Here is a 27,953-nt window from a genome sequence, read left to right as displayed (position 1 = left end):
GAGTAAGTGGTCTGTTCTTTATCTTGGACAAGCTCTCTTAGGTTGAAGATGGGAAAGTGGCTTCACAGTTTTATCTCAAATTGTAATTGTATACACGTAGAAGTGTGTAACTATATTTGACTGAAATCCAGCTAAGACAAAACCTGAGGATGGGCTATAATTAGAATCAATTTTTTAGTGCATACTCTCTTACCATGTATATTTTTGTGAGCTGTTTCTGTTTTTGGTAATCCCTATCTCAGTGTCTGTAAAATCATAAGTGCTTAATAAATGCTGGATGATTGATTCTTTTGAAAATAAATCATTTGGGGGGTACAACTTACATTTTAGGCTAGATTATAGTCAGAAAACTGCTTTGCATATATATAAACTTTTCTTATTAGCGCATCTTATACAAGCATTCTTCTGGACATGTATATACGCAGAGCTTTCAGTTTGCTTGGACTGTTCTGACATCCTCAGTCTTTGCCAAAAGGGGTCAGGGCAGGATTTCCTACCACAGCATCTGATCTATGATATGGCCTCATTATCTTATCATTCTAACTAATCACTAAAACAGACAACAAATCAAGACAATATAACAAGTGAAAATTTATATTTGGATAATAACAACAGTTACCATTTGCATAATGCTCTAAGGTTTGCAAAGATTTAAGAATATAATTTCAATGGATCCTCACAACAACCCTAGAAGGTAGGTGATATTAGTATCCCCATCTTACAGAGAAGGAAACTGAAGCATTCACACATCTGGTAAGTATTTGAGTCCAGACTTGAACTTAGGTCTTGCTGACTCCAGGTCCAGTGCTGTATGCACCATGTCACCTCAGCTGTCTCAGCTATTGAGCATAGGGGAAAGACTATTAATGTGAATCCCAGGAAACTCATATTGAGGTCACATTATGGCTTAACAATAGCTGACAATGATATAGTGCTTTAAAGTTTGCAAAGCCCTTCGCATACATATCTTTGAATAACACCGAAATCCTGTGAGTTGGGTTCCTCCAGCTTCATAGATGAGCCCACCTCAGAGATGGTCAGTGACTTTTCCATGGTAACACAGCTAGTACATCAGATATTATTTTCATTACCCTATGACACCTCCCAATGGTTTAGGAAACATTAATCAGCATACACAATCAGATAATCAGATGGATCCATGATCTCATCCTTGCAGATATCATTCCCTTCGATGTAAATTACAATCGATCCATGCCTTCTCATCCAATGGAACTTTTTCCTATGTCTTTCCATAAGTTTGCCACAGGGATTTGGCCCAGTATGCTGAAGGTCTTTCTCACTTTCTTCTACACACACTTTCATACAATACATATTTGTGTAACAGCTCAAGTACACATAATTATTAAGCAGCATCATACGGGAAAATATTTTATATTCCTGAAGCTGAATTAGATTCCTATAAAAGGAAGGCTAAATTGATTTTGATATTCCTTTCAATCTCTAGAATACTATAATTCTAAAAAGTCTATTATCTCTGCCTTTCATGGTCTTACACTCTAATACAGACATAACTAAGTGCCATATTGGATAAGACTCTGGATATGGTCAGAAAAACCTAGGTTCAAATTTCTGTTGACATTTAATAGCTGTGTGACCCTGGGCAAGTCGTTTAGTAACAACAACAGAGCATGGATATGGGCTGTAAGGTTTGTGAAACACTTTATAGATTTGATCTCATTTGATTTTTAACTTTGAGACTCAATTTCTTCATATATCAATATAACCTTGTTCTGTCTAATTCACAGGGTGGTTATTTGATTAACTGGGATCATGGATGCCAGTTTATCATTATTGCATGCATATATGTAACAGAGACTCAGAAATACTTACGTGCCATTGCAAACCATGTTAAATTATTAACTTAATGTCTTTCATCCTAAACAGGATATTTGCCAAGGCTAAGAATTCAATGGAAATTCATGCTAGAATTCACAAACTACTCTGGCAAAAACCAATTTCATTAACAGTGAGCCAGAAGACAGAAAATCAAAAGGAAATCACAGCAGAAGAACCGCCCATTGCAAATGAAAGGAGAATGTTTTTTAGCAACATGACAAATCATATTTGTGAGAGAAAACATTAAACTAGAACTTAAGACTTTTAATATTTCGGGTTGATTTCTCTGCTTTTGCAATTAACTTGCACTTGAGCAGAATTTAAATAGACTACTGCTGTCTGTCATCCACAGTCTCTTCATGCTAATCCATGAGACAGGCTCTCTTAGCCTGTTACATCATGCTCATTCATTCATCCATTCATAAAAAAACAGATCTCAGTGGGGGGATTTTCCCCCTCCTGTTGGCTGAGTTAAGCAGCAAAACAAATAGCTTAAGATTAATCTTTATCTGGACAGCCATGGGAGAGATAAGCAGGCAGATCCCAAACCTGACCTCATTCCAAAAGGCTGCAAAAACACAGGGGTGGAGCCAGAGCACAGGGCAAAGGATTTGTGTCCATTCATAAATGGCAAGCCCAAGAGCACTTCATGTCCATTTGGCTCTGAGTGAATGGGCATTCATTTACTGACTAGACCAGGGAAAGTCAGGTTGGTCAAGGCCACTGAACCCAGTCAAGGAAGAAACCATAGGAGAAAGGGAACAGGGAAGTGACACTTGTGATTTCATGGGCATAGGTAATTTCAGGGTGAGGAAATTCCTTCCACCAGTGAAGGTTGGCACTTTTTCTGCAATGTATTGTCTTAAAGAGTTGCCTAGGTCACTGAGAGGTTGTTAGCTGTCCAGGGTCCTAGAACTGTTCAAGGTCCTAAAGACAGTTCTTCAGTCCTTCAGTTGTATCTGACTCTTTATGACACCATGGATCATATCTGACCAATCTGTCCGTAGGGTTTTCTTCTCAAAGATACTGGAATGGTTTGTCATTTTCTTCTCCAGTCAATTTTCTTCTCTCTTTCCTTAAGGCAAAGATAAATTAATCAACTTGCCCAGGGTAACACAATTAATTAAGTGTCTGAGGCTGCATTTGAACTCAGTCCTGACTCCAGGCCCAGCGCTCTGTCTGCTGACTCACCAAGCTGCCCAATAAGTGTATTTAACTATTGATAATATGACCACTTGAAAGCTCTCTTTTTCCCATGGGGTTGATCTTCCACCAAAGAAGAAGTCAAATAAAGTCCCTTGCATTATTTCACTGCAAGTTGTTTTTTCTTAGATTCTGTGATAAGAAATGGTACAAAGGGCTGAGTGGGGTGACACACATCTGAAATCCCTACTGTGAAGGCTGGAGAATCTTCTGATCTCAGGAGAGTCAAGTAGAGTCAAGCCTACCGAGAATCAGATCTAAATGTGACATTATTATGGCAAGTCCCAGGGGAGCAGAGATGTCAGATATCAAGTTGAAAATGGAGCAGATCAAAACTAATATGGTGAAAAGAGTGTGACTAGGCCTTTGCACTTAAATGAGATAGATGAGACAGATACACCTTAGATGAGATAGAGAGACCAAATCTTAAAAATATTCTTTTAAAACAGTACATTGTTATTGTTTTTAAAGCAAATCATTGACCCTGATAGAAGGATAGAAGGAATCCTATTATTTCCTTAATTAGGACACTTAAAAATAAGCATCAATCTGGTCCACTGAAGGTATAAAAAAAGGCAAGATAGAAATGATCTCTAGAGCAGCAGAGACAGAAAATCACTTCTATTCTTACTTGGAATGACCTTGTGGGAGTGAAAGGACCAGAAAACCTGCCAAGAGTAGGTAGGAGTGGAAGATCATGGTCTATATCACTGGAGGGAACACTCACAAGATCACACATCCATCTTGGATGGGTCCTAAAATGAGTTTCACACATTGATTAACTTGTGTCTATAAATGGCATCGACCAGGAGAGGTATGACCAGAAAATGAGTTGGGCCAGTCAATAAGTAGGAATGAGAGGATGATTTTCAAGGGTACCATCATTCCCTTAGTCACCCAGGTTTGAAGCCTCTGAGTTACCCCCATTCTTCCTTTTGACTCACTGACTGATGGACTATCAAGTCTTATCCATTCTAACACTACAACATCTTTCTCACTCATTACCGTTTCTTCACTCACACAGCCACCACCCTAGTTCAGGCTTCCAACAACTCTTGCCTGGACTGTTGAAATAATTTCTCAGTGGATCTTTCCACATCCAGCTTCTTCCCATCTCCAATTCATCCTTCACACAGGTGCCAAAGTAATTTTTCTAAGTAACAGATCTAACCATGACATCCCTACTCAAAAAATTCCAGTGGCTCCCTATTACCTCTAGGATCAGAATTGTATTTGGCTTGTAAAGGCCTTCACAATTTGTCGCTATTATACAACAAACTATGTTTACAGGATCATAATTCCCTTTCACTCTACAGTCCAGCCAAATTAACTTACTTCTAGTTCTTCATTCATGATATTCCACCTCCCATCATGCTTGGAATACACTCCCTCCTTACTTCTGTCTCTAAAATTCCCTGGAAAAGCTCAGATCAAATTGAATACCCTACACAAGGCCTCTCCTGATCCAAATGGAAGTGCACCCTGAGATCAGTTTGCATTTACTTGTATATGTGTATGTTGCTTCCCCTAGTAGAACATAAACTCCTTGCAGATATTGCAGATACTGTTTAGTTTTTGTCTGTGTATCCTCAGGGGCAAAGCACATAGGTGCTTCATAGATGTTGACTTATTGGTTGGTAACATATGGATAGCTTAGTACTAATTCCCATGGATTGTTCATTGGATTAGACTAAGTGGTTTTTCTATGGAGACTTTATGGAAAATATGATCAAGAATTGAAGAGAAACAAAAATATATGGATGTCTTATGGTTAGCACCATGGAAGGCAGCACAACCATCAATAATATTATAGATATGACAATAGCAAAATAATAATATAATACTTTGTTACTATAAATACTTAAGTAATAGTTACATAATACTTGAAAATTTTAAGTGTTTTACATATATTATCTCTTTGAAACCCACCTAGCACAGAGTGAATGTAATTACTAAATAGGAATTGTTTCTCTTTTATCCAGGAACCCTGAGGATCTTCCCCTCACAGTTTGATTTTTTTTTTCATTAAAGAGGCCATCCCTTGAGTAACTACTTAAAGAAGCCTATTCGTTGAATGGGTGTATCTCACTCAACGTGAGAATATGATAAGACCTTAGCCTGAAAGGGCCAGGGTCTCGCATTGCATCCTGGGCTATCTCCAGTCTTCCTGATAAATATCAGGCTACTGGACCCAGATGGCTCAGAAGAAGAAAGTGAGGTTGGTGACCTTGCACAGCCCTCCCTCATGCAAATTAAAGTCAATTGCATGTCATGCCATCATCTTGATGTCATGGTCCTCTTCGAGAATGAAGGACAAACAAACCTTTGGAAATTCATAACAACTCAGAGATATTGGTGCTATCAGGAAACTGAGGATGAGAGGTCAAATAATTCTCTTGGAATCACAGAACTAATAAATATTAGAGGTAGGTTTCACTCTCAAGTCTTCTTAACCTCAAGTCTAGCCCTCTATTCATTACATCAAGCTATCTCTTTAAGCTTAAGTTATATGGTAATGGATCCATGGATGTACTAGTATGAATTAGCAAATGACTCTTTTTAACGTTGGATTGTGGTGTTTGGGATGTGATGAAATGCACTCAAATTCAATGCCTGGCACATATAGGCATTTAGTAAATACTTATTGATCGATCCTAAGTAAGTGGCAAAGCAGAAGATCTAGGAAGATTATCTAGACATTAGCTCTCCAAAAGCACTGATAACTGACCCTCTCTCAGATAATAACCTCCTCTCTAAACCTTTGGAAGTTGCGTGCTTACACCATCAAGGTCAGTCCACTGAGCCTCTATTCTGCCACAGAACAAAACTTTCCAGCAATTTATAGTTGCACAGACACAAAGGACAAGAAGACCTTTCAATTACAGTTTCTAGATTTTATACACAGTGTAAAGTTTGATGGGATCAGACTGATGCCCAAACCCTGAAGTCATTGAAACTTTGCCTCAGCCTTTCTTGTCTTGTCCCTTTTGTACTTGATTACTACATCCTACTTTAAACCTTTCAGGATCCCCCTGGTGGCTAATGAATGAATGAAAAAAATGCTTATTATGTATTAACTATGTGTTACACCAGGGCTACATGTGGTCTTCTCCGTCCATGGCTGAGGCCTTTTGACTAAGTCCAAGTTTTACAGAACAAATCCTTTTGTTAAGGATATTTGTTTTGTGAAGTTTGGATTCAGTCAAAGGGCTACACTTGAGGACCTAGAGGGCCCCATGTGGCCTGGAGGGCTCAGGCTCCCCACCCCTGTGTTATGCACTGTTCTAAGCTGTTCGGGATACACCCCAAAACAAGCAAGAATAGATAAATTCTATTCTACAGCCACAATAGCAATAGCCCGGTACCTGCCCTCAGTGGGACTTGCATTTAAATAGAACACAGCACATATGGGAAGCATTGGCCATAGAGGAGTATTTCAGTCAACGGTGTAATGGTGCTGGTGGTTCCAGTCCTAAAGCAATTGTGTGACCTTTCATTGGAATAGCAATGTTGACTTGATTACTATTCTCAGGGCTAGAAGTGGAAAAGAGTTTGAGAGGATGAGGGAGTGGGGTGCAGAGGAGAACAGCATGGAAAAAAGGCATTCCCTAAGTGGTGTGGTAGGTGGGCAGAGATCCAGGCCAGAAATATTGAATTCTTATTCATCTGAAGCCAAGGGGAGTTTGGGTTCTGGGTTAGAAATGGACATGACAACACTATTCTATGTCTGATAATACACTGTAATATTTCCACCACTCCCACCCCACCCCACATTCCAACTTAGTTTCTGTTCCTTGTTGAAATACTAATTCTTTCTTTTCCAAGTCCTTTGCCTTCTGGATTACCTTCTTTGTGGAAATTCTATAGCTAATCTGTGTTTCTCCCAAAATATGGCACCCAAAACAAAAATCAGTACTTTGTTGAAATATGAATTCTTTCCTTTCCAAGTCCTTTACCTTCTGGATGACCTTCTTTGTGGAAATTCTATAGTTAACCCATGTTTCTCCCAAAAGACGGCATCCAAAACAAAAATCAGTACTTCAGGGGTGCTCTAGTGAGTGAAATAGTATGTAGTCATCTCCAATTCTCCTCTCATCCTTCCATTCCTTTGCTTTTGGGTTTTTCTTCCAGTCTGGGTTTTTATCTTTTCATTCCCAGATGTGTACCTCCTGTCAGCCTCAATGTCATCTTAATGGGAATAAGACAGTTATTTGTAAGGATCTAGCAAAACATGTGAATTCTGTTCTACCACCACACTAGCAATAGCCCACAATGGAACAAGAAAACATATTCTTGTTACCCCCGAAAAAAAGGATTTCCATTCCCAGCTTCTCAGAGAATCTGGTAAACAACAGGAAGAATAATAAATAGCCCTTGAGGAAGTGTGACCAATATTATGACAGTTCCTTTAAGCATCATAAAAGTCCCTCCAATTCCAAAATCTAATTTTGTAGACTACTAAAATTGACTCACCGATGTAATTATACAAGATACTAAGTGTATTCGCTGGGAACTGAATCTCCAAATAACATTATAAGGCAAGAAAAATATAATAAATTCAAGAGCCAAGAATGGAGCTTGCACTTGGAATTTTAATATTTAAGATGAGATACCTCCAATGATATTATTAGCAAGAGTAAAACTGTAACTTCTTTTGGATTAAAAAGATATTGGTACCTGGTGATAAAGGGTTATTTCTATTTCATTATGCTACATATCTCTGGGCATCAGACTATAAAATGAAGATGTAGCTAAGAGAAACAGTGGATAGAGTGCTGGATATGGAAATCAGGAAGATCTGAGTTTAGCACTTACCTGGCTGTGTGACCTTGGGAAAATCATTTAACCTCTCTGGACCTAGGACTCCTCATCTTCAGCATGAGGGAATTGGACTCAATAGGGGAAAATTTGGAACTCAGAAACAATTTTTTTAAATGATTGTTAAAAATTGTCTTTACATATAATTGGGAAAAAATAAAATATGATTTAAGATCTCTTCCGATTCTCAATTCCAATTACAGAGGTAGCTAGGTAGCACCATAGTACACAGAGTACTGGGCCTGGAGTCAGGATGACCTGAGTTCAAATTCAGCCACAAATAGTATCTGTGTGATCCCAGACTACTCGCATGACCTTTGTCTGCCTTTAGTTTCCTCATTTGTAAAATGGTTATAATGATACACCTACCTCCCAGGTTTATTATGCAGATAAAAAAAGATAATATTTTTAAAGTGTTCTGCAAGCCTTAAAGCATGACATAAATAATAGTCATAATCATAATGATGATGCTTATTATTAAATATGAATTTCTAGTGTATCCGAGTCTAACATGTTTAGTCTAACATCAATAAGAAACTACAATAACATCAATCTGAGTTGGAAGAAACAGACATGGGAATTTACAATTCAGAAAGTGAGATAAGGAACTAAGCAAAAACTAACAAAAAATAAGAGATGAAAAGTATGTAAGTATAAATGAAGAACTCTAACAGTTCACTTGTGCCTTAGGGGAACATGGGTGGTATCAGGGAAGGCTTCCTGAAGAAGGAACTTTTGGAGCTGGGCCTTGAAGGATAGAATTCAATAAACAGAAAGGGCATACACAGAAGTGCAAGCATAGAGAAATGAATTAACCAAGGTGCAGGGATGAGAAAATTCAGGATATGTTCATGGAATAGTAAGTAGTGTCGTTTGAGTAGAGTATGTGTGTGTGTTCATCCTTCGTTACCAAAGAAGACCATACCATCAGGGAAATGATGACATGACTTGCACTTGACTTTGTTTTGAGTGAGGGAGGGCTGTGCAGGTCACCAGCCTCACTTCTCCTCCAGAGTCATCTGAATCCAGTGACCAGATATTCATCAGGATGACTGGAGATGACCCAGGATGAGGCAAATGGGGCTAAGTGACTTGCCCAAGATCACACAGCTAGTGAGTGTCAAGTGTCTGAGGTGAGATTTGAACTCAGGTCCTCCTGACTGCTGCACTGGTGCTCTATCCACTGCACCACCTAGCTGCCCCTGAGTAGAATATGATAAAAGAGAATAATGTCAATAAGTCTGGAATCTTGGTAAGAATCAAATTATGGAAAGCCTTGAATGCCAGGCTAAAGAGTTAGGACACTATTATGAAGGAAATTGGGAATCATTGAAAGGTTTTGAGCAGGAAATCAGAGTGGTGAATCAGCAATGGTACAAAAGAAAAATAGATGAAGAAGATAGGAAAATACTGAGTCTCTCTTCAAAAATGTAGGGCAAAGATAAGGAATACTTAGGAAAACTGAGGTTACCCTAGATAAAGGCTTTTGGCTGCCTGTGGAAGACGTAACTATATAACAGTTTTAAAGAGCCTTGAAGCCTGAAATGAATCATCATGAAAGGAATCATGGGATATATAATGTATAATGATACAATATTCACTAGGACATGAAACAGTAAAGGAAGGGGGGAACATAGATTTATTAACATCCAACCATTGTCAAAGACAGTCAGCAAGTATGTTGCATATATATGTGTGCCCTGCCATACAGATGTGTCCATTTTAAAAATGAATTTAGGTGTAGGAAAGAGATAGAAATGAAGTCACTGAAGGAAAAGTAGAACTTCTTTTAATAAATGTCTATGAGCTTCCATGAATAAATCAGAATTTGTCCAAATTTAAGTTCAATTCTAATGTAAAAATTGAAGAAAGCCAAAGAGAATCCAGATCCCAAAGCCATCTTTTCCCCAACGGGGGTTAGATTAGCATGATATATTTTGTGTGTACCTAGTACACGTACCTTGTATATGCCTTCAGTTTAAAAAGTTGAAGTCTCATTTCTTTACTCCATATAAAGATATCTTTTTTGCATAATTTCCCCACTAACATTAAGACTTATGCATCAGAAAATGAGATGAAATCTTCAATTCATGTTCAAATCCTTCTAATTACTGAAAAAAATCAAATCGAGGGGAGGTCCTCTCTGTTAGTGATGTGCACTTTGTCTCCCCCATAAGAATGACTGGGGGTGGGGAACCAGTGACCTTGAGGCCATATGCAGCTCTCTAGGTCCTCAAATGTGACCCTTTGATGGAATCCAAACTTCACAGAACTGTAAAGTTTTTATTCCATCAAAGGGCTACACCTTTCTTTGCATCCCCAGGGCCTTTTTATACAGATGTATTAACCAATGTACAGTAAGTATTTAATAAATGGTTTTTATTCTGCTTGATAATTCTAATTGATTCTGATTGCTTCTATCCAAACCTCAGTTTTCTTACCTGTTAACTGAATGGATTGGACTGTGTGGGTTAGACCCTAAGGTTCAATCCTCTCTAAAATTCTATGAATCACTAACTTGCTTAGCTGTATAAACACAACACTGATTTGTTTCTGGGAATCCTTAGAAGCTAAATGCTCCAAAAAACTCCTGAGGAAGGGATTTACTTCCTTGACATAAGATCATAAATTTTGAGCCAAAAAAGACCCTGAAAGGTCATCCAGTTTACCCCCACTTCTTTTCAACATGATATAATTGAGGTCTAGAGAGCTGAGTTGATTTGCCTGCAAAGATAAAGAATTACTCAGGGTGAGAGGACCTTAGCTGGCAAAGATGAGACTACTATATTTGTTTCTCCTGGGTTCTAATTTATAGTAACTGTTGAGCAGGAATAGGAGAAGGAACTAGGGAAAAGCAACTACTTTTAAAAATGACCTACAACACCATCAGGGCATCTTACCCTAAATTCCAGTCCTTCACTATCACCCAGTCTTAATGGAAATGAAGTCTCATTTCTTTGCTCCATAAAAAGGTTTCTTTTTGCATAATTTCCCTGCTGACGTTAAAACCGATGCATAGGCAAGTGAGATGAGATCTTCCATTCGTGTTTAAATTTTTACAAGACTTCCTTCTAATTACTGAAAAAAATCTAGGGGAAAAAAAGTCCCATCTGTTAGTGATGCTCCCCAGTCAAAGTTAACAAGTTTTTCTGAGAAACTGCCTGACAATATAAGTATGAATGCATGTAGGTTTGCCAATTGAGTTTTTTATCTAATTGGATTTTTTTAAAAAAATTCTTAGCAGTACTTTCAGATTGCCATTTGCCATTCACTGTCACTAAATGCAGACTTTATGGTCCATTTTCTGCACAATTCCCCACACTTTTCCCATCATCACATTGCAAGAAGAAAACTCTGAGGACCTTGGAAGAGATTCCATAAATGTATTTACATAAAAACCCTCAAATATAATCACTCTCTTCCACACAAAAAGGAAATGTTAATTCCTTTGCTTTCCATGCTAAAGATATTCCTATATGTAACCAACAAATACTCAAGTCACTTACTCCTTATTAGAATATTGGCTTTCTTCTCTTAGTACCTATGAAATGCCTATTTCTATTTCTATGCTGAAATGATGTACCTCATTTATTGACCTAATTGTGTTGATCCTTCTGGTCAATAATAATAGATACAATCAGGTGTAGATTTCCAGAGGGTCTAGTAATATGATCTGAAAATATTAAATCAGCATTTCTCAGACTTCCTGTTTTAGAGAAGCCTTGAGTTTCCTTAAAGCAGTTCAAAGTACACCCCAAAGAAAAGGGCTGCAGTGGTAGACAGGCACACATAGCAAACCCATGGGCAGGTGCTAAACCTGAAGCACAGGTACTATGGATAAAGGTGAAAAGCCAACACAGTCCAGTCTTTTAGCTTCTGAAGCTCTAGCAAAGTCTACACTGATAAATCTGGCTATTGTTCATCACCCATAACCTACTTTTTGGTTGTCTTTTTTCCATACATCTAAAAATTATAGAACTAGTGAAGCTCTTGAACTAATGTTTCCCTCATCCTCTGATGCTTCTTCTCACTTGCCCTCAATAAATTAACTCCAGGCTTCCTCGATAGACCCTTACTTATGGCAACCTAGGTGGCCCAGTGGACAGAACACTGGGTCTGCATTCAGGAAGACCTCAATTCAAATCAGGCATCAGACACTCACTAGCTCTGTGACTGTAAGTCACTTTATGCAAAATGGGGGTAATAACAGGACCTAACCCACAGTGTTCTAAGGATCAAATGATGTAATGTTTGTAAAGGGCTTAGGATGGTGCCTGACACATTGGGTGTTCTTAATAAATGCTCCTTTCTCCTTTTTTTCCCAGTCTGGAATGCCAGACTGTGGCGGGATCTATATTGATAGAGTATGTACAAAATAATCAGGGTCCACTTATATTTAGCTGATAATGAGGTAAAAGGAATAGCAGAATCAAAGATCTAGAACCTTGGTATAAGGATAAGAAGTATCAGAGGCAACTACTTCAGTCTGTTGGTGGTGGTGGTGGTGATGGGGAAAGTTGGAGGTTGGGGAAATCAGCTGGATTGGGGGGAAAGGAAGTCAGCAAATCCATTTGAAATAAATTCAATTTAACAAGCATGTATTAAGTGCCTGCTATGTATGTACAAGGGACTGTACTATACAATAGTGATACAAGGACAAAATTTTAAATGACCCCTTCTTTTAAGGAGCCAATATTATAGGGGACAGGGTCAGGGGAAAGAGTCAGAAGTGTCAACAACCAAGACTGTAAGGATGAAACAGAGAAACTTGTCTCTCATTTGAGTACCAATGTACTCCCATACAAGAGGAATATAATTTAGAAAAAAAAAACCCTCTTTGATCTGGGCTCACTTTAATTCACCAATGCCATTAAGTGCAAACTATGGTAAGAACAGTGGATGTACTGACTTCTAGAGATGCTAATGAGTTGTGTGTGTGTGTGTGTGTGTATGTACACTTTTCTTGCTGTTCCTCATTCATTTTCAATCGTGCTCCACTCTATGTGACCCCATTTGGGGTTTTCTTGGCAAAGATTCTAGAGTGGTTTGCCATTTTATTCTCCAGCTCACTTTACAGATGAGGAAATTGGGGCAAACATGGTGAAGTGACTTGTCCAGGCTCATATAGCTAGCAAGCGTCTGAGGTCATACTTAAATTCAGGAAGATGAATCTTTCTGACTTCAAGCCTGGCACCCTATCCACCGCACCACCAAGCTGCCCCCATATGTATGTTATCGAGATTTTAAAAAAAGAATAAAACAACTCCATAGTTTTGGCAAAATCATTTACAAACAAAACAAAGCATATTTTTAAACCTCTTGAATGTTTTAAGACAAAATGGTGATAGATTGAAATAATCCCCCAAATGGTTATTTATTTAAGGAAAGACCAAAATTAAAGATACTAGATACATCAGATAAAGGTGAACGAATAGCTTTCTCATTTGTCCAACCTTTATCCACCACAAGCAAACATATCCTTTAGGTTAAATAATCATTTGTAACATGATGAGATTGGGAACAAAATTACTCTGAAAATAGCACTTTTTTGGTTAGTTTATTTTCTGTTATTTGGTATGATTGTTACTTGAATTTATACAACACTTTAAGGTTTGCAATACCTCTTATCTCATTTAATCCTTATAGCAACACTGGGAAGTAAAAACTATTATAATCCTCTTTCCGCAAATGAAGAAACTGAGACAGAGAGAGCTTAAGGATCACACAGCTAATAAGTGTCTAAGGCAGGATCCAAACTCATTTTTTTTACTTGAAATCCAGCATTCTTCTACTATTCCACCCATCTATCATTCATGTAGCACTTAAAAATGTGCAAAGCACATCATTTGAGCATCACACAACCTTAGGAAGTAGGTGCTATCTTTACACACATTTTAGAGATGAGGAAATTGAAGCAGAGAGAGGTTAAATGACTTGGCCAGGGTCACACATGAGGTATCTAAAGTGGGATGTGAACCAGGGTTTTCCTGGTTCCAATTCTGTTGCACTAAAAATTCATTTAAAAAGCTGGTTGTAAGAGCTCTGAGAACTCTCAGAGCTGTTTTTGTTGTTGAAGAAGAAGAAGAAGAAGAAGAAGAAGAAGAAGAAGAAGATGATGATGATGATGATGATGATGATGATGATGATGATGATGATGATATTAACAACAGCTGGCTTTTACATAACACTTTAAATTTGCAAAACAATTCATAAATATCTCATTTTATCCTCACAACAACCCTAGGAGATAGGTGCTATTATTATCCTGATTTTACAGATGAGGAAAATGAGGCAGACAGAGGTTAAGTAATTTGCCCAGGGTCACACAGCTAGTAAGATCCTGAGTTTGAATTTGACCTTGGGTCATCCTGGCTCCACTTCCATTACACTATCCTCTATGCCCTGCCACTATATAATATGATGGTTCCAAATCTGAGTTTCCAGATCAATTTTCCCTAAAATTTAAAGGAACTCAGGGGGTTAGTGAGAAAGGATCATAGACCAGGGACTCTAAAACTCTCTTTGTATTCCAAGCAGAGACCAGCTAAAACACAGCTTAGATCTTCCATCTTCTACAATAATGATTTCTCCACCAAATACTAGGCACCTCTCTGAATAAAAGGGTTAGCTTGAAAAATGAAACTGAATGATGTGCCATTTCAATGACTGAGCACGGCCCTGAAGTTGAGATGAGAAAATGTACCTCCCTCCCTCCTTTGCAGAGCTAGTGAATTGGGGGTATGGGGCACTGCATATGCTATTCAACATGGGTAATGTGTTGGTCACTTAGGCTGAAATTTCTTTTTACTCTTCCATTTTTTCATTCTTTGTTACAAAGAACATCTCACTGGAAAAGGAAGTTGGAGGGAAATATCAGGAAACAAAGATATCAAAACAAAGGATATCAATAACTTTTTTTCAGATTATTAGATTGATGATTTTGCTTTCCTACTGCTTGTTATCATGGTGTTTTGGAAAGAATACTGGATTTGGAGACCGAAAACTGGGATTTTAGTCTGGGTTTTCCCAACTAACTAACTATGTATGTATGCATGTACGCATATGAGTGTATATATTTTGTGTATATATTATATATATATAATTTGTATATAATATATACACACACTATATAAAAATACATACACATATGAATATATGTGTATACACACACACACATATATATAAACATACATATACGTGTGTTTGTGTGTGTATATGAAATCACATTTAAATATAACAAGAACCCTGGGAGGTAGGCAGTATTATCCCAACTCTACAGGTGAGGATGCTAAAATAGAGAGTCTAAGGAACTTGCCTATGATCACACAGCTTAGTCAATGAGAAAGGATTTGACTTCAGTTCTAACTCCAAACCCAATGCACTCTTTATTATACCACTTAGCTAGTTTCTTCCATCTCTAACCCTACCTCACTTTCCTCATGGGAAAAAGTGATGGAAGAAGGGGGTACTATTATCAACCTTACTTAGCTAGGCAAACTATGATGAAGAGCACATGAAATAATACAAGATAACTTTCAAATGTTTGTAAATACAAAGTGCTATATAAAGGCCAATTCTTATCGTAACTTAGTCTTTGGGACATCATGCTCAGAATCCTGAGCTTCCTGGGATTTCAATGGCTCATTGCTGGTTGAATCATTACCAGTCCCAGCTTGAATCAAATTTGCTGCATCCAAAGATTTGTTATATCATATTTATCATCTTCGATGGGGAAGCAACAGCATCTGATAAAAAAATGGAACTTTTGCCTTTATCATCAACTGAAAGAAAGCTCTTTGTAACATAAAAAAATATAACTTGTCAAAACAGTTCTATTAAATTCCAGTAGTATAGGAGTGGGGAACCTGCAGCCTCAAGGCCTCATGTGGCCCTCTAGGTCCTCAAGTGTGACCCTTTGATCAAATCCAAACTTCACAGAACAATCCCTCCCCCCTTAATAAAAGGACTTGTTGTAAGGACCTAAAACATTCCCAAAGGACTCCTGATACAAAATGCCATCCACATCCAGAGAAAGAACTGTGAAGTTGGAACACAGAATGAAGCACATTTGTGTTATGTTTTGTTTTGTTTGGGTCTTTCTCATGGTTTCTCCCATTTGTTTTCATTCTTCTAGGCAACATGAGTAATGTGAAAATTTGTTTAATAACAATATATGTGTAGAATCCATATAAGATTGCATGCTGTCTCAGGGAGGAAGGAGGGAGAAAAGGGGAGAAAATTTAAAACTTATGGAAGTGATTATTGAAAACTGAAAACAAATTAATTAATTTAAGAAAATAAAGGATTTGTTCTGTAACACTATGACCCGAGGACCTAGAAGACCACACGTAGCCTTGAGGCTACAGCTTTCCCACCTCTGTACAAATGCTTCATCATGATGCCACAGATCTTGAAGATTATGGCAATAAAACCCAAACTTTGGCAGGTCATACTGGGCTGGAAAGGTCTTGACAACTAGCCCATGAAGAAACTAGATGTCTAGCTCCCAAAAAGCAGACTAAGTATAGCAGGGAGATAAATCCTTCAGCCATGTTAACCTGCTATAACAAACTACTAAGGACAAAATGATATTAAATAAAGAGTACTGGATTTGGAGGCAAGAGATGCTGGGGTTCAAGTCTCACCACCCAAATCTGGCTGCCATATGACCATGGGCAAGTTGTCCCATCTCTCTGAGTCTCAACTGTTTCATCTTTAAAATGACAATAATATCCATAGTGGCTACTGTCCTTGGTTGTTGTGATGATCAAATGAGACCATACATATGAAGCACTTTGGAAACCTTAAGGTCCTATGTAATTATTAATTAAGTATAATTTTGGCAATTATCATTACTTTCATCATCATGGCTGGCAATGGAGACATTGACCCTTTTATTACTGAAGTCTTAGTATTATTATTTTGGGGGACTTGACTTGTGATTTCCTTTGTATAGAGAAATATTTTTCTTGTAAGGAGACTCCCTCTCCTAATGCAGAAGAGCAACTATTTTGCAGCTTATGGGCTCAGAGAGTTGCTTAGACATGAATAGGTTAAGGGAGTTGCCCAGGCAGAACATGTACAAAGACAGAATATGTCAGAAGTAAAGCCAGGTCTTCCATTCTCTGAAGTCAGCTCCCTATCCACTAGGTCATGGTGCTGACCATTATCTTTATTATTGCTTGTACTTGTACTTGTGGTTAAGAGTAATATAGTGAAGGGGATAGAAAGTTGGCCTTCAAGCTAGGAAGGCCTGGGCTCAAACCCCACCCTGGACATGTACTGGATGTGTGCTCCTGGGCATGTTGGTCAGTTTCTCAGTGCTTTGTGAAATTCTCTCAGACTAAAGATTGCAAAGAAGGTACCAAACTGCAGTGGTAAAGGCAGTGGACTCACTTGTGAGTTCCCTACACCAACAAGATCACAGGGCTAGTCCCTATTATTTTACCATGATGACTATTATCATCATGAAGGCAGCTAAGTGGTTCAGTGGAAAGAGTACCATGCCTGGAGTCAGGAAGACTCATTTTCCTGAGTTCAAATCTAACCACAGACACTTACTAGCTGTGTGACCTTGTACAAGGCACTTAATCCTCTTTACTTCAGTTTTCTCATCTTTAAAATGAGCCAGAGAAGGAAATGGCAAACCACTTGAGTATCTCTGCCAAAAATACCCCAAATGGGGTCATGAAGAGTCAGACACAACTAAAAATGACTAAACAAAAAATCATCATCATCATCATGTGTTAAAAACACAGATGCTAAAAACCTGTTTTTCAGATGTTAGCAAGTATGGCGGAATAAATAGAAAAGCCAGGGATTCAGTCCTTATCACCTGTATTAATAATCAACCCTTAGAATGATATGGGGTTCTCCTTCACTTCCCTTATGACATTGCATTGCATTCATGGGCACAAAGATATACCTGCACATATGTGTGTGTGTATATATATATATATATATATATATATATATATATATATATATGTATGTATATATGTGTATATGTATGTATGTATATGTGTGTATGTATATATGCTTGTATATATGCATATATACTCACTTTATTTTCCATTCTGTTTAACTCAGTGTTCCATTGCCCATAACAAATTCATTGATTTAACAAGCTTTTCTGTGCTGAGTGCTATGCTAAGCCTTGGGTTACAAAGATAAAATGAGAGATGCACATCTGGCCAATGGTCCATTGGGGATGGCAAGGCAACCACCAATATGGTTTGAGGTTTGTCCAAACTGAGGTCTCCAAGGGAGTAAACCAATCTGTCCTTTCTCTATTTTCCTCCCAGAAGGCAAAACAGTATTATCATTCACCTGCCAGGGAAAAAGCATCTCACCAGTACAACCTGCATTTTATGGGGAGGAAAGTAAACTGCCACACATTTCTCCTATACCAGACATCTCTCAGCAAGAGCTGAAAAAACTGAGTTCCTGAAATCTTGAATTACACATTTCACCATGTTTGATTATGAGCAGAGAGAAAGGACTGGATCCTACACAGAATACAACATGGTTAAGAACTGAGCAGTGGGGGGGCGGAGCTAAGATGGCGGAGTAGAAAGACGCACATACACATAGCTCTGAACCCACAACCCATAGAATGGCTACAGGGAAGTAACTCACGGCGAATTCCGCACCCAGAGGCCACGGAACATTGGAGCGAGGGAGATTTCTGTTCCAGAGAGACCTGCAAACCTCTCACGGGGGGGTCCTTCGTGCTGCGGACTGGGCGCCGGGACTGGGAGCTGAGGGCAGCCCTGCCGCGGCCGCGGCACCGAGAGGAAAAGATCCGAGCAGGCTTCACAGACAGGATCTCCAGCGGCCACGCGGGTCCCTCCACCCACAGAGGGATCTGCAAACCTCTCCCAAAAGGTCCGTCGCGCTGCAGACACAAAGCCCAGCCCAGACCTGCTGCGGCCACGGCTGCGGCACCGAGAGAAACAGATCCGAGCAGGCTTCAGGGACGGGATCTCCAGCGGCCGCACAAGTCCCTCCACCCACAGGTGACAGGGGTGGGTGAGAGAGTCTCTTTGGCGGGTCGAGAGGGGAGTGGGGTGCCCCCATAATACAGCCCCCCCCCCCCCGGGAGGTAGAAGCTGAGAGGCGGCTGCAGACAGGGGCTCCCCAAGCGGGCGGGAGCCTGAATCCATTGCGGAAGGTCTGTGCATAAACCCCCTGAGGGAACTGAGCCTGAGAGGTGGCCCTGCCCCTATCTCAGCACCAGAACATAATCTCATACTGAATAGCAGCCCTCCCCCCGCCAAAAGCCCTGAGGCTGGAAGCAGCATTTGAATCTCAGACCACAAACACGGGCTGGGAGGATCAGGAGGTGAGGTGGGTGTGAGGAAAATATTCAGAGGTCAAGTCACTGGCTGGGAAAATGCCCAGAAAAGGGAAAAGAAATAAGACTATAGAAGGTTACTTTCTTGGCGAACAGGCATTTCCTCCCTTCCTTTCTGATGAGGAAGAACAATGCTTACCATCAGGCAAAGACACAGAAATCAAGGCTTCTGTGTCCCAGCCCACCCAATGGGCTCAGGCCATGGAAGAGCTCAAAAAGAATTTTGAAAATCAAGTTAGAGAGGTGGAGGAAAAGCTGGGAAGAGAAATGAGAGACATGAAGTCAAAGCATGAACAGCAGATCAGCTCCCTGCTAAGGGAGACCCAAAAAAATGTTGAAGAAATTAACACCTTGAAAACTAGCCTAACTCAATTGGCAAAAGAGGTTCAAAAAGCCAATGAGGAGAAGAATGCTTTCAAAAGCAGAATTAGCCAAATGGAAAAGGAGATTCAAAAGCTCACTGAAGAAAATAGTTCTTTCAAAATTAGAATGGCACAGATGGAGGCTAATGACTTTATGCAAAACCAAGAAATCACAGAACAAAGAGAGAAGAATGGAAAAATGGAAGATAATGTGAAATATCTCATTGGAAAAACAACAGACCTGGAAAATAGATCCAGGAGAGACAATTTAAAAATTATGGGACTACCTGAAAGCCATGATCAAAAGAAGAGCCTAGACATCATCTTTAATGAAATTATCAAGGAAAACTGCCCTGAGATTCTAGAACCAGAGGGCAAAATAAATATTCAAGGAATCCACAGAACACCGCCTGAAAGAGATCCAAAAAGAGAAACTCCTAGGAACATTGTGGCCAAATTCCAGAGTTCCCAGGTCAAGGAGAAAATACTGCAGGCAGCTAGAAAGAAACAATTCAAGTATTGTGGAAATACAATCAGGATAACACAAGATCTAGCAGCCTCTACATTAAGGGATCGAAGGGCATGGAACAGTATATTCCAGAAGTCAAAGGAACTAGGACTAAAACCAAGAATCACCTACCCAGCAAAACTGACTATAATACTTCAGGGGAAAAAATGGTCTTTCAATGAAATAGAGGATTTTCAAGTATTCTTGATGAAAAGACCAGAGCTGAAAAGAAAATTTGACTTTCAAACACAAGAATGAAGAGAACCATGAAAAGGTGAACAGCAAAGTGAAGTCATAAGGGACTTACTAAAGCTGAACTGTTTACATTCCTACATGGAAAGACAATATTTGTAACTCTTGAAACATTTCAGTATCTGGGTACTGGGTGGGATTACACATGCACACACGCTCACATACATAGAGACAGAGTGCACAGAGTGAATTGAATAGGATGGGATCATATCTTTAAAACAAAATGAAATCAAGCAGTGAGAGAGAAATATATTGGGAGGAGAAAGGGAGAAATTGAATGGGGCAGGTTATCTCTCATAAAAGAGGCAATCAAAAGACTCATTAGTGGAGGGATAAAGAGGGGAGGTGAGAGAAAAACATGAAGTCTACTCTCATCACATTCCACTAAAGAAAAGAATAAAGTGCACACTCATTTTGGTAGGCAAACCTATCTCACAATACAGGAAAGTGGGGGATAAGGGGACAAGCAGGGTGGGGGGGGATGATAGAAGGGAGGGCATGAGGAGGAGAGTGCAATTCGAGGTCGACACTCATGGGGAGGGATAGGATCAAAAGAGAATAGAAGTAATGGGGGACAGGATAGGATGGAAGGAAATATAGTTAGTCCTATACAACACAACTATTATGGAAGTCATTTGCAAAACTACACAGATATGGCCTATATTGAATTGCTTGCCTTCCAAAGGGGAGGGGTGGGGAGGGAGGGAGGAAGAGAAGTTGGAACTCAAAGTGTTAGGATCAACTGTCGAGTAATGTTCTTGCCACTAGGAAATAAGAAAAACAGGTAAAGGGGTATAGAAAGCTATCTGCCCCTACAGGACAAAAGAGAAGATGGAGACAAGGGCAGTGAGGGATGATAGAAGAGAGAGCAAATTGGTCATAGGGGCAATTAGAATGCTTGGTGTTTGGGGGGGGAGGGGAGAAAAGGGGAGAAAATTTGTAACCCAAAATTTTGTGAAAATGAATGTTAAAAGTTAAATAAATAAATTTAATAATATAAAAAAAAAAAAGAACTGAGCAGTGGTAAATGGCAGAGTTCACTGCTGCCAATTTTGGTGCAACTGCCCTCCCGGCCCCCCCCCCCCAATCTGAGGGACACAAAAAAGGTTCAACTGCTAATAATTCCACATAAGCCAAGTGAGGCTCTGTGGTAACTTAAAAACATATAAGAAAACAGGAATATGCTCCCTTCTTAAGGGGCAGATGGATTGGATTGTGTCTGTTCATATGTATCAATCTATGAATGTAATCCTGTATGCTCTAGTTCGGTCATTTCAGTTGTGTCCAATTCTTCATGACCTCATTTGGGGTTTTCTTAGTAAAGGTACCGAAGTAGTTTGCCATTTCTTTCTCTAGATCATTTTACAGATGAGGAAACTGATGCAAATGGAGTTAAGTGATTTGCCCAGGGTCACACTGCTAATAAGTGTCTGAAGTCAGATTTGAAGTCAGAAAGATGAGTCTTCCTGACTCCAGGCATGGCACTCTAGGTATTATGGCACCACCTAGCTGCCAATACACTCTAGTAGAAGATGCCAAATTTTCTGCCTCTCTTATCTTTTTATTTCTTTTAGAAGAATGAAAGGAAGGAGAAGAGGACTCCCAATACAGCAATACGAATGTAGCTTCTCCCAGATTATGAAGAATCATGGGATTACCATTTCAGAAGTAGACAAGACTTTGCAGGTCATTGATTGCAACACCCTTTTCTGACAGATAAGGAAATTGTGGCTGCCAGAAGTTAAGACTCCCCTTCTGGCATTTCCCTCAAGCTTCTAGACTTCAAAATCATGACCCTTCCTCTGTCTCAGCCTGGAACTACCTTCAGTGCCTAAGACTTCCTTGCACTAGAACATCCAACTATCTCTGTGGCCTTCTCAATCTGGAATGTCTCTCTGTAAGGCCTTCTCCCCTCTCCCACTGGTGAGGTCTAACTAGAGCCTCTAATTGTGGGAGAAATCCAGGCCATCGTTCATTCCCTTCCTGCTCCTGTCCTTCCTTTTCAACACCCCTGCCAGACACACACACACACACACACACACACACACACACACACACCTCTCTGTGCTTTTCAGCTCCCTTTTTTGAGCTTCTCACATTAGAATAAAAGCTCTTTGAAGGTAGACACTTTTAACTTATATTTGTATCTCTGGTAATTAGCACATTGCTTGACACATAGTAACTGCTCAGTAAATACTTGTTTCCTCCCTTGCTTTATTGCCCAAAGTCACCTAGATCCTCAGTAGAAGAGCTAGGATTCAGACCCAAGTCATCTGAATTGAAATCCAGTACTCTTCCCATTATGCCATGTTTGAATAAATGGCTAGAGAAGTACGAAGAAGGAGACTGTGGACAAGTCCCTTACTCTCAGAATATCCCCAAACAACTCTGTAAGCCTACAATTATGATGAATTGACAATATGCACTGGTGGAGGAAGCTTACACACCAAGACTTCCACATATGATGAAACTGCAGGTTAGGGGGAAAAATGGTCTTTGATGAAACTGATGATGGTGGTAGTAATTGGTTGTTGCTCTGCTGTTGTTGTTTTCAGTAGCCACTTGGGCTCTGGGTGTCCTCAGCAGAGTTTGAGAAATATGCATGGGAAATCAGGTTCAGAATCTAGTGTTTAAGCAAATACTAAAAGACTCCAATGGATAAGAATAGTGGGTGGAGGGTGGAAAAAGCATTACTAATGAATCAAATGTTATAACAGAGTAAAGTGCCTTATATTTTCCAATGCAGGGAGATGAGAGCATTATTAGATCTCACTTTGTCCCAGCTCTGGGGAGGGGCAGAGGTTGATCTCTGAAATAACGCTCACAGGTCTTAAAATGTCATTCAGAAAGCATGGAAATAGTTGTATGAAGCTAGATCATGATGTTCTCAGACGTGCTTTCCTTTTCACTGTGTCCAGATTTGGATAATCTATTCTCCATCCTCCAAGAAAAGTACTTAAGCTTCAATAAAACAATTCCCTGTCAAGAAAGGCATTCTGCCATGACTGATGGGAGACTGAGTCCTTTCACCAAGAATGTTAAGTATCCTCCCTACTCGCAATATTAAAACAAAAACCTTACCCTCCCAAGGTACTTTTTCTTCTCTGAAAAAGTATATTATTGTTGAAAAAATACTTCAAGTGAATGCTTTTTTCATTCTTGTTTATTTTCCATTTTCCCCACTCTTTAGTGATTGACAGTAGTACTTCAGGAGCCAGCCTTGAAGACAAAAAGACCTGTGTTCAAATTGTGCCTTAATATATGTCAGCAGCAAATCTCTCAGTGCCCTTAGTCAACGTTCGAAGACTATATATTTTGGAGGACAAAACCATAGAGTGGAAAGAGCAGTGGCCCTGGAGTCAGACAATCTATATTTTTATCCTTCCTTTATGCTTACTCTATGAGCCCTTGAGCAAGTGATTTGACCTTCCTGGGCCTCATTTTCCTTATATGTAATATAAAAAAGTTTATTTCTGACATCCCTTCCAACTCGAGACTGATGACATGATGAAACCACAGATAGGCTGTTTAACTTGCATTGATGGGAGGAGTTTCCACACAGGAAGTTCTCTATATTGCAAAATCACAGATCAGGTCACTTCCCTTTTCCACCCTCCCACACATACATACACACACATACATACATAAAATCACATGCACAAACTCACATATACACACATTCCCATACACACACACATTTTCACACACACACATACACATATTCCCACTCCAACATACATTTAAAAAAAACAAGGAACACTAAATGCCATAATGGTAGGAATTATAGAGGTCATCTGTACAAATTCATACCTGAACAGAAATAGAATCAGTTCAACGAATGAACAGTTGTCACTTATTAACCTTGTGACCTCCAATTCATTATTTCTCTTTTCCAGGTTCCCTTTCCCTCAGTTACAATATGAAGATAATAACACCTGTCATACCCACCTCAAGGGGCTATTGGGAGAGTCATTTAAATAAAATAATATTCTACATCATCCCTGACAAGGAGTCATCCATCCTCCTCTTGACAATTTCCAGGAACCCTGAGGCAGCTTATTTGACTTTTGGGCAGCTCTAATTAGTAGGAAGATTATCCTTACATTAAATCCAGACCTTCCTCTCTACAATTTCTACCCTTTGTTCCTCATTCACCCTTCTGGATTCAAGCAGAGAATATCTATTCCTTCTTCTATGTACAGTCCTTCAAATACACAAAAATAACTATCAGATTTCTCTTCATCATCATGATCATCATCATCATAACATAGCATTGATACAGACTATAACTTTGATGTATGCTTTATTATGTTATCACATTTAATACATTATTTCTTCGTGTTAAATATTTTTAATCCATTCAGCAAAACCTTATATGACAGTGTCAGTACCCCCACCACAACCACCATCGTATTTACATTCTTCTAGTTTGGCTTCAGATTTTGGGAAGATAAAAGTATTTTATTCATCGCAATCCTCATCATCCATTCTATGAAAGTCCAATCCCGATGGCTCACTTCACTCTGGAGTGTGCCTTGAGCCCCTGAGGGACAAACTCTGGCAGGTTCCACCAAGTTAGAAAAGATATTAAAATATGGGGCTGGCATTCTAGGTTATCATTCAAGGAATAGCCTAGCTAAGCTGAGACAGGCCTATCTATATTTACCAGAGCTCATTATCAACAACTGATGAGTTTTTTTCCACCCCAACAACTTGTGAAGTGCAGAGGGATTTTACCTGAAGTGGTAAAAAGAGAACCCAGGTTGATGGAATCACAGATCTTCTGATGTATAGTCATTGACCCAACAACCAAAAAAGAATTAGTAACACACCAGTGTCTAGCTTGGTGTGGTGCTTTTTTTGTGCTAATGGGAACAAAAGGGAAAGGTAACAATTACTCACAAACAGCTTTCAATAAAGAGGCAACATGACTTGGTTAAAACAACAACAGATGGAATCAGAGTCAGAAGACTTTTGAGTTAGAACCCTAGCTCTGTTACTTTCTAGTTGTGTGGCCTAGAAGCCACCTTCTGAACTTCAGGTCCCTCCTTTCAGAATCAGAATCACAGAATATCAGAGTTGTATCATCATAAGGCAGAAACTCAAAGCCCTTTATCATACAGGTACCCTTCTCTAGATTCTTAGCCAAATCATTAAATATTTTTAAGGGGAAAGGGAAAGGAATAATCATTTATACAATGCCTACTATGTGCCAGGAACTGTTCTAAGTGCTTTACAAATATTATTTCATTGGATTCTTACAACAACTCTGGGAAGTATCCCCATTTTATAATTGAGGATACTGAGCATTTACTTGGTTCCAGACACTGGACTGCCCTAAGTGCTGGAAATACAAATACAAGCAGGAAGAAAGATAGCCTCTGCCCTCAATAAATTTAAATTATATTGAGAAAAACAACAAATAAAAAGAAGCTAGAAATAAAGAGACAAGTGGGATGAAGGTCCAATGATCCATCCGTTGTGGAAAAGTCCAAGAGGAAAGGTAGGCACACAACCTGGAAAGGAAATCTCATCAATGTCCTTCCTAAAAGGCAGCACTCGTAACTCAATACAATACTCTAGATGAGGTATGATTAGAGGAGAGTACCATAGTTCTATTTATCTCCTCCGTGGTCCTGGACATTACACTTCACTGTATGCAGTTGAATGAGTTTCCTTGATTGCATTGCCTCATACAGAGCTTGTAGATCACTAAAACCCCATTCTAAAAATGGAAGATAGAATATTTGCCATTCCTACCTTACAAAAGGGACATACTGAAAATAAAATGAACTAACCCACAGGAAAACATTTCACCAGCTACGAAGCATTATTATAAATGTAAATTATATCAGTGTGAGCTATTGTGATACACAAAGTACTTCTTTATATCTTTATTTCATTTGATTCTCATAACAACACTATGAGGTAGGGAATGAAAGCATTCGCCTAATTTTTACAGAGAAGTGAGGCAGAGCAGTTAAGTACCTTGCCCAAGGTCACACAGCCAGTAACTGGCAAAGCCAGGTCTCCAACATGGGATTCCTGAGACTCCAGACAGTGTTCTCTTCATTGCTTTGCAGCTAAGGGAAAAATCATTCTTCTAGGAATCATGAGTCCTGAGTTCCAGTCCTAGGTGGGCCACTCACTCATTGTATGACTTTGACCAAGTCATTCTCTGTCTTCAGTTTCCTTAGTTGTACAATTAGACATCTGGATTAGATGGCTTATACCATCACTCCCAGCATTATAATGCTAAGACGCAAGTCACAGCAAATGGTTAAAATGTGCAACACAAATTAGAGAATAATAAAGCTACAGTCAGATGCTAAGTGTGATGGATGGACATGCAGCTACAGAAAGGAGAGCTCAGTGTGGGCCAGCTTATTTTTAATGAAAAAATGTTTTAATATGTTTTAATAAAGAAATGAGACTTTCATTAGGCCTCCAAAGCCTGGTAGCTACGGATAAGCAGAAGGATGAGGTAGGGCATTCTTCAGAATCAAATCATGTCAAGGGTTGGGAGGGGTTTCCGAAGAGCTGTGGTCCACCCCACAACTGAGCAAAATGCCTGCAACAACGAGCCTTTATTTGAATGCCTTCAATGAGGTGACCTATTACCAACCATTCCAATGCCAACCATTCTAGAACTGCATCTTTTGACTTTATATTAATATCTGGTTTAAGAGAACCTAAAGGGTAGAGAATGAAAGAGGAGATATTCATGTAACAATTCACCAAGCAGAGAAAGACAGCATAGTCTAGGGAAAGTGGAAGGGAGTGGGGAGGAATGGAAAAGGGGGAGGGGACTCAGTGACTGCTGCTAATATGAGCCCCTCCCTCGTAGGGAAAGAGCTCTGCCCACAGATGGTGAACCAGCATGTAAGCAGACACACACTCCTTCATCAATCTCTGCACCAACGTCCCAGCCACCATGTTTAGATTAGTCTCCCACTGCTTCATAGCCACATCCAGAAAAGACCAGCTGTTACCAGGGCATGTTGTAAAGGACTTGCAGGACCTTGAAGAGGGGCATGGGAGGTGGAGATCATTTTGTTTTCCTTGAGGTGATCCTATTTGAAGGTTATGCCCTGGGAAGAAGTGATTCATTAAATCGCACATCAAATTTCCAACCTGACAGAGATGTTAGACGTCATCTAGTCGAAGCTCCTCATCTGACAGATGGCTACTCATTTGACTCAAGGCTACTAGAAGAAACATGATTTGCCCATAATTCATATAGTTAGTTAGTAGAAATATAACTTATAGGTAGTAGTTACCTAAATGATACAATGAGTAAGAGTGTTGGACATGGAAACAAGAAGACCTGACTTCATGGATCAACTCAGATACTCAATAGCTGTGTGATCCTGGGTAAGTTATTTAACTTCTGTGTACCTATGTCCCAGGATCTTTATGAGAATAAAATCTGATAATATTTGTAAAGTACTTTGTAAATCTTTAAGAGTTATATAAGCTCTAGTTTATATTATTATTATCATTAATCATTACCATCAAAGGGAGCCAGTGGATAGAATGTTGGATTTGAAGTCAGAGGACTTGGTTTTGAATCCTGCCTCTTTCTCTGATTATCTGT

The 27,953-nt window shown here is 39.3% G+C and overlaps 1 protein-coding gene across 9 annotated transcripts in view; it reads right to left on the bottom strand.

Moving 5' to 3' along the window:
• The window catches only part of KCNMA1 (potassium calcium-activated channel subfamily M alpha 1), a 904,559-nt gene that overhangs the window by 434,332 nt on the left and 442,274 nt on the right, over positions 1-27,953 (bottom strand). The gene's annotated exons all lie outside the window — the stretch shown is intronic.

This window comes from Notamacropus eugenii, chromosome 1 (assembly GCF_028372415.1).
Source record: "Notamacropus eugenii isolate mMacEug1 chromosome 1, mMacEug1.pri_v2, whole genome shotgun sequence".
Taxonomy (NCBI): Eukaryota; Metazoa; Chordata; class Mammalia; order Diprotodontia; family Macropodidae; genus Notamacropus; species Notamacropus eugenii.
Note: the sequence above shows the minus strand (reverse complement) of the source record. Positions and strands in the feature narration are given on the sequence as shown.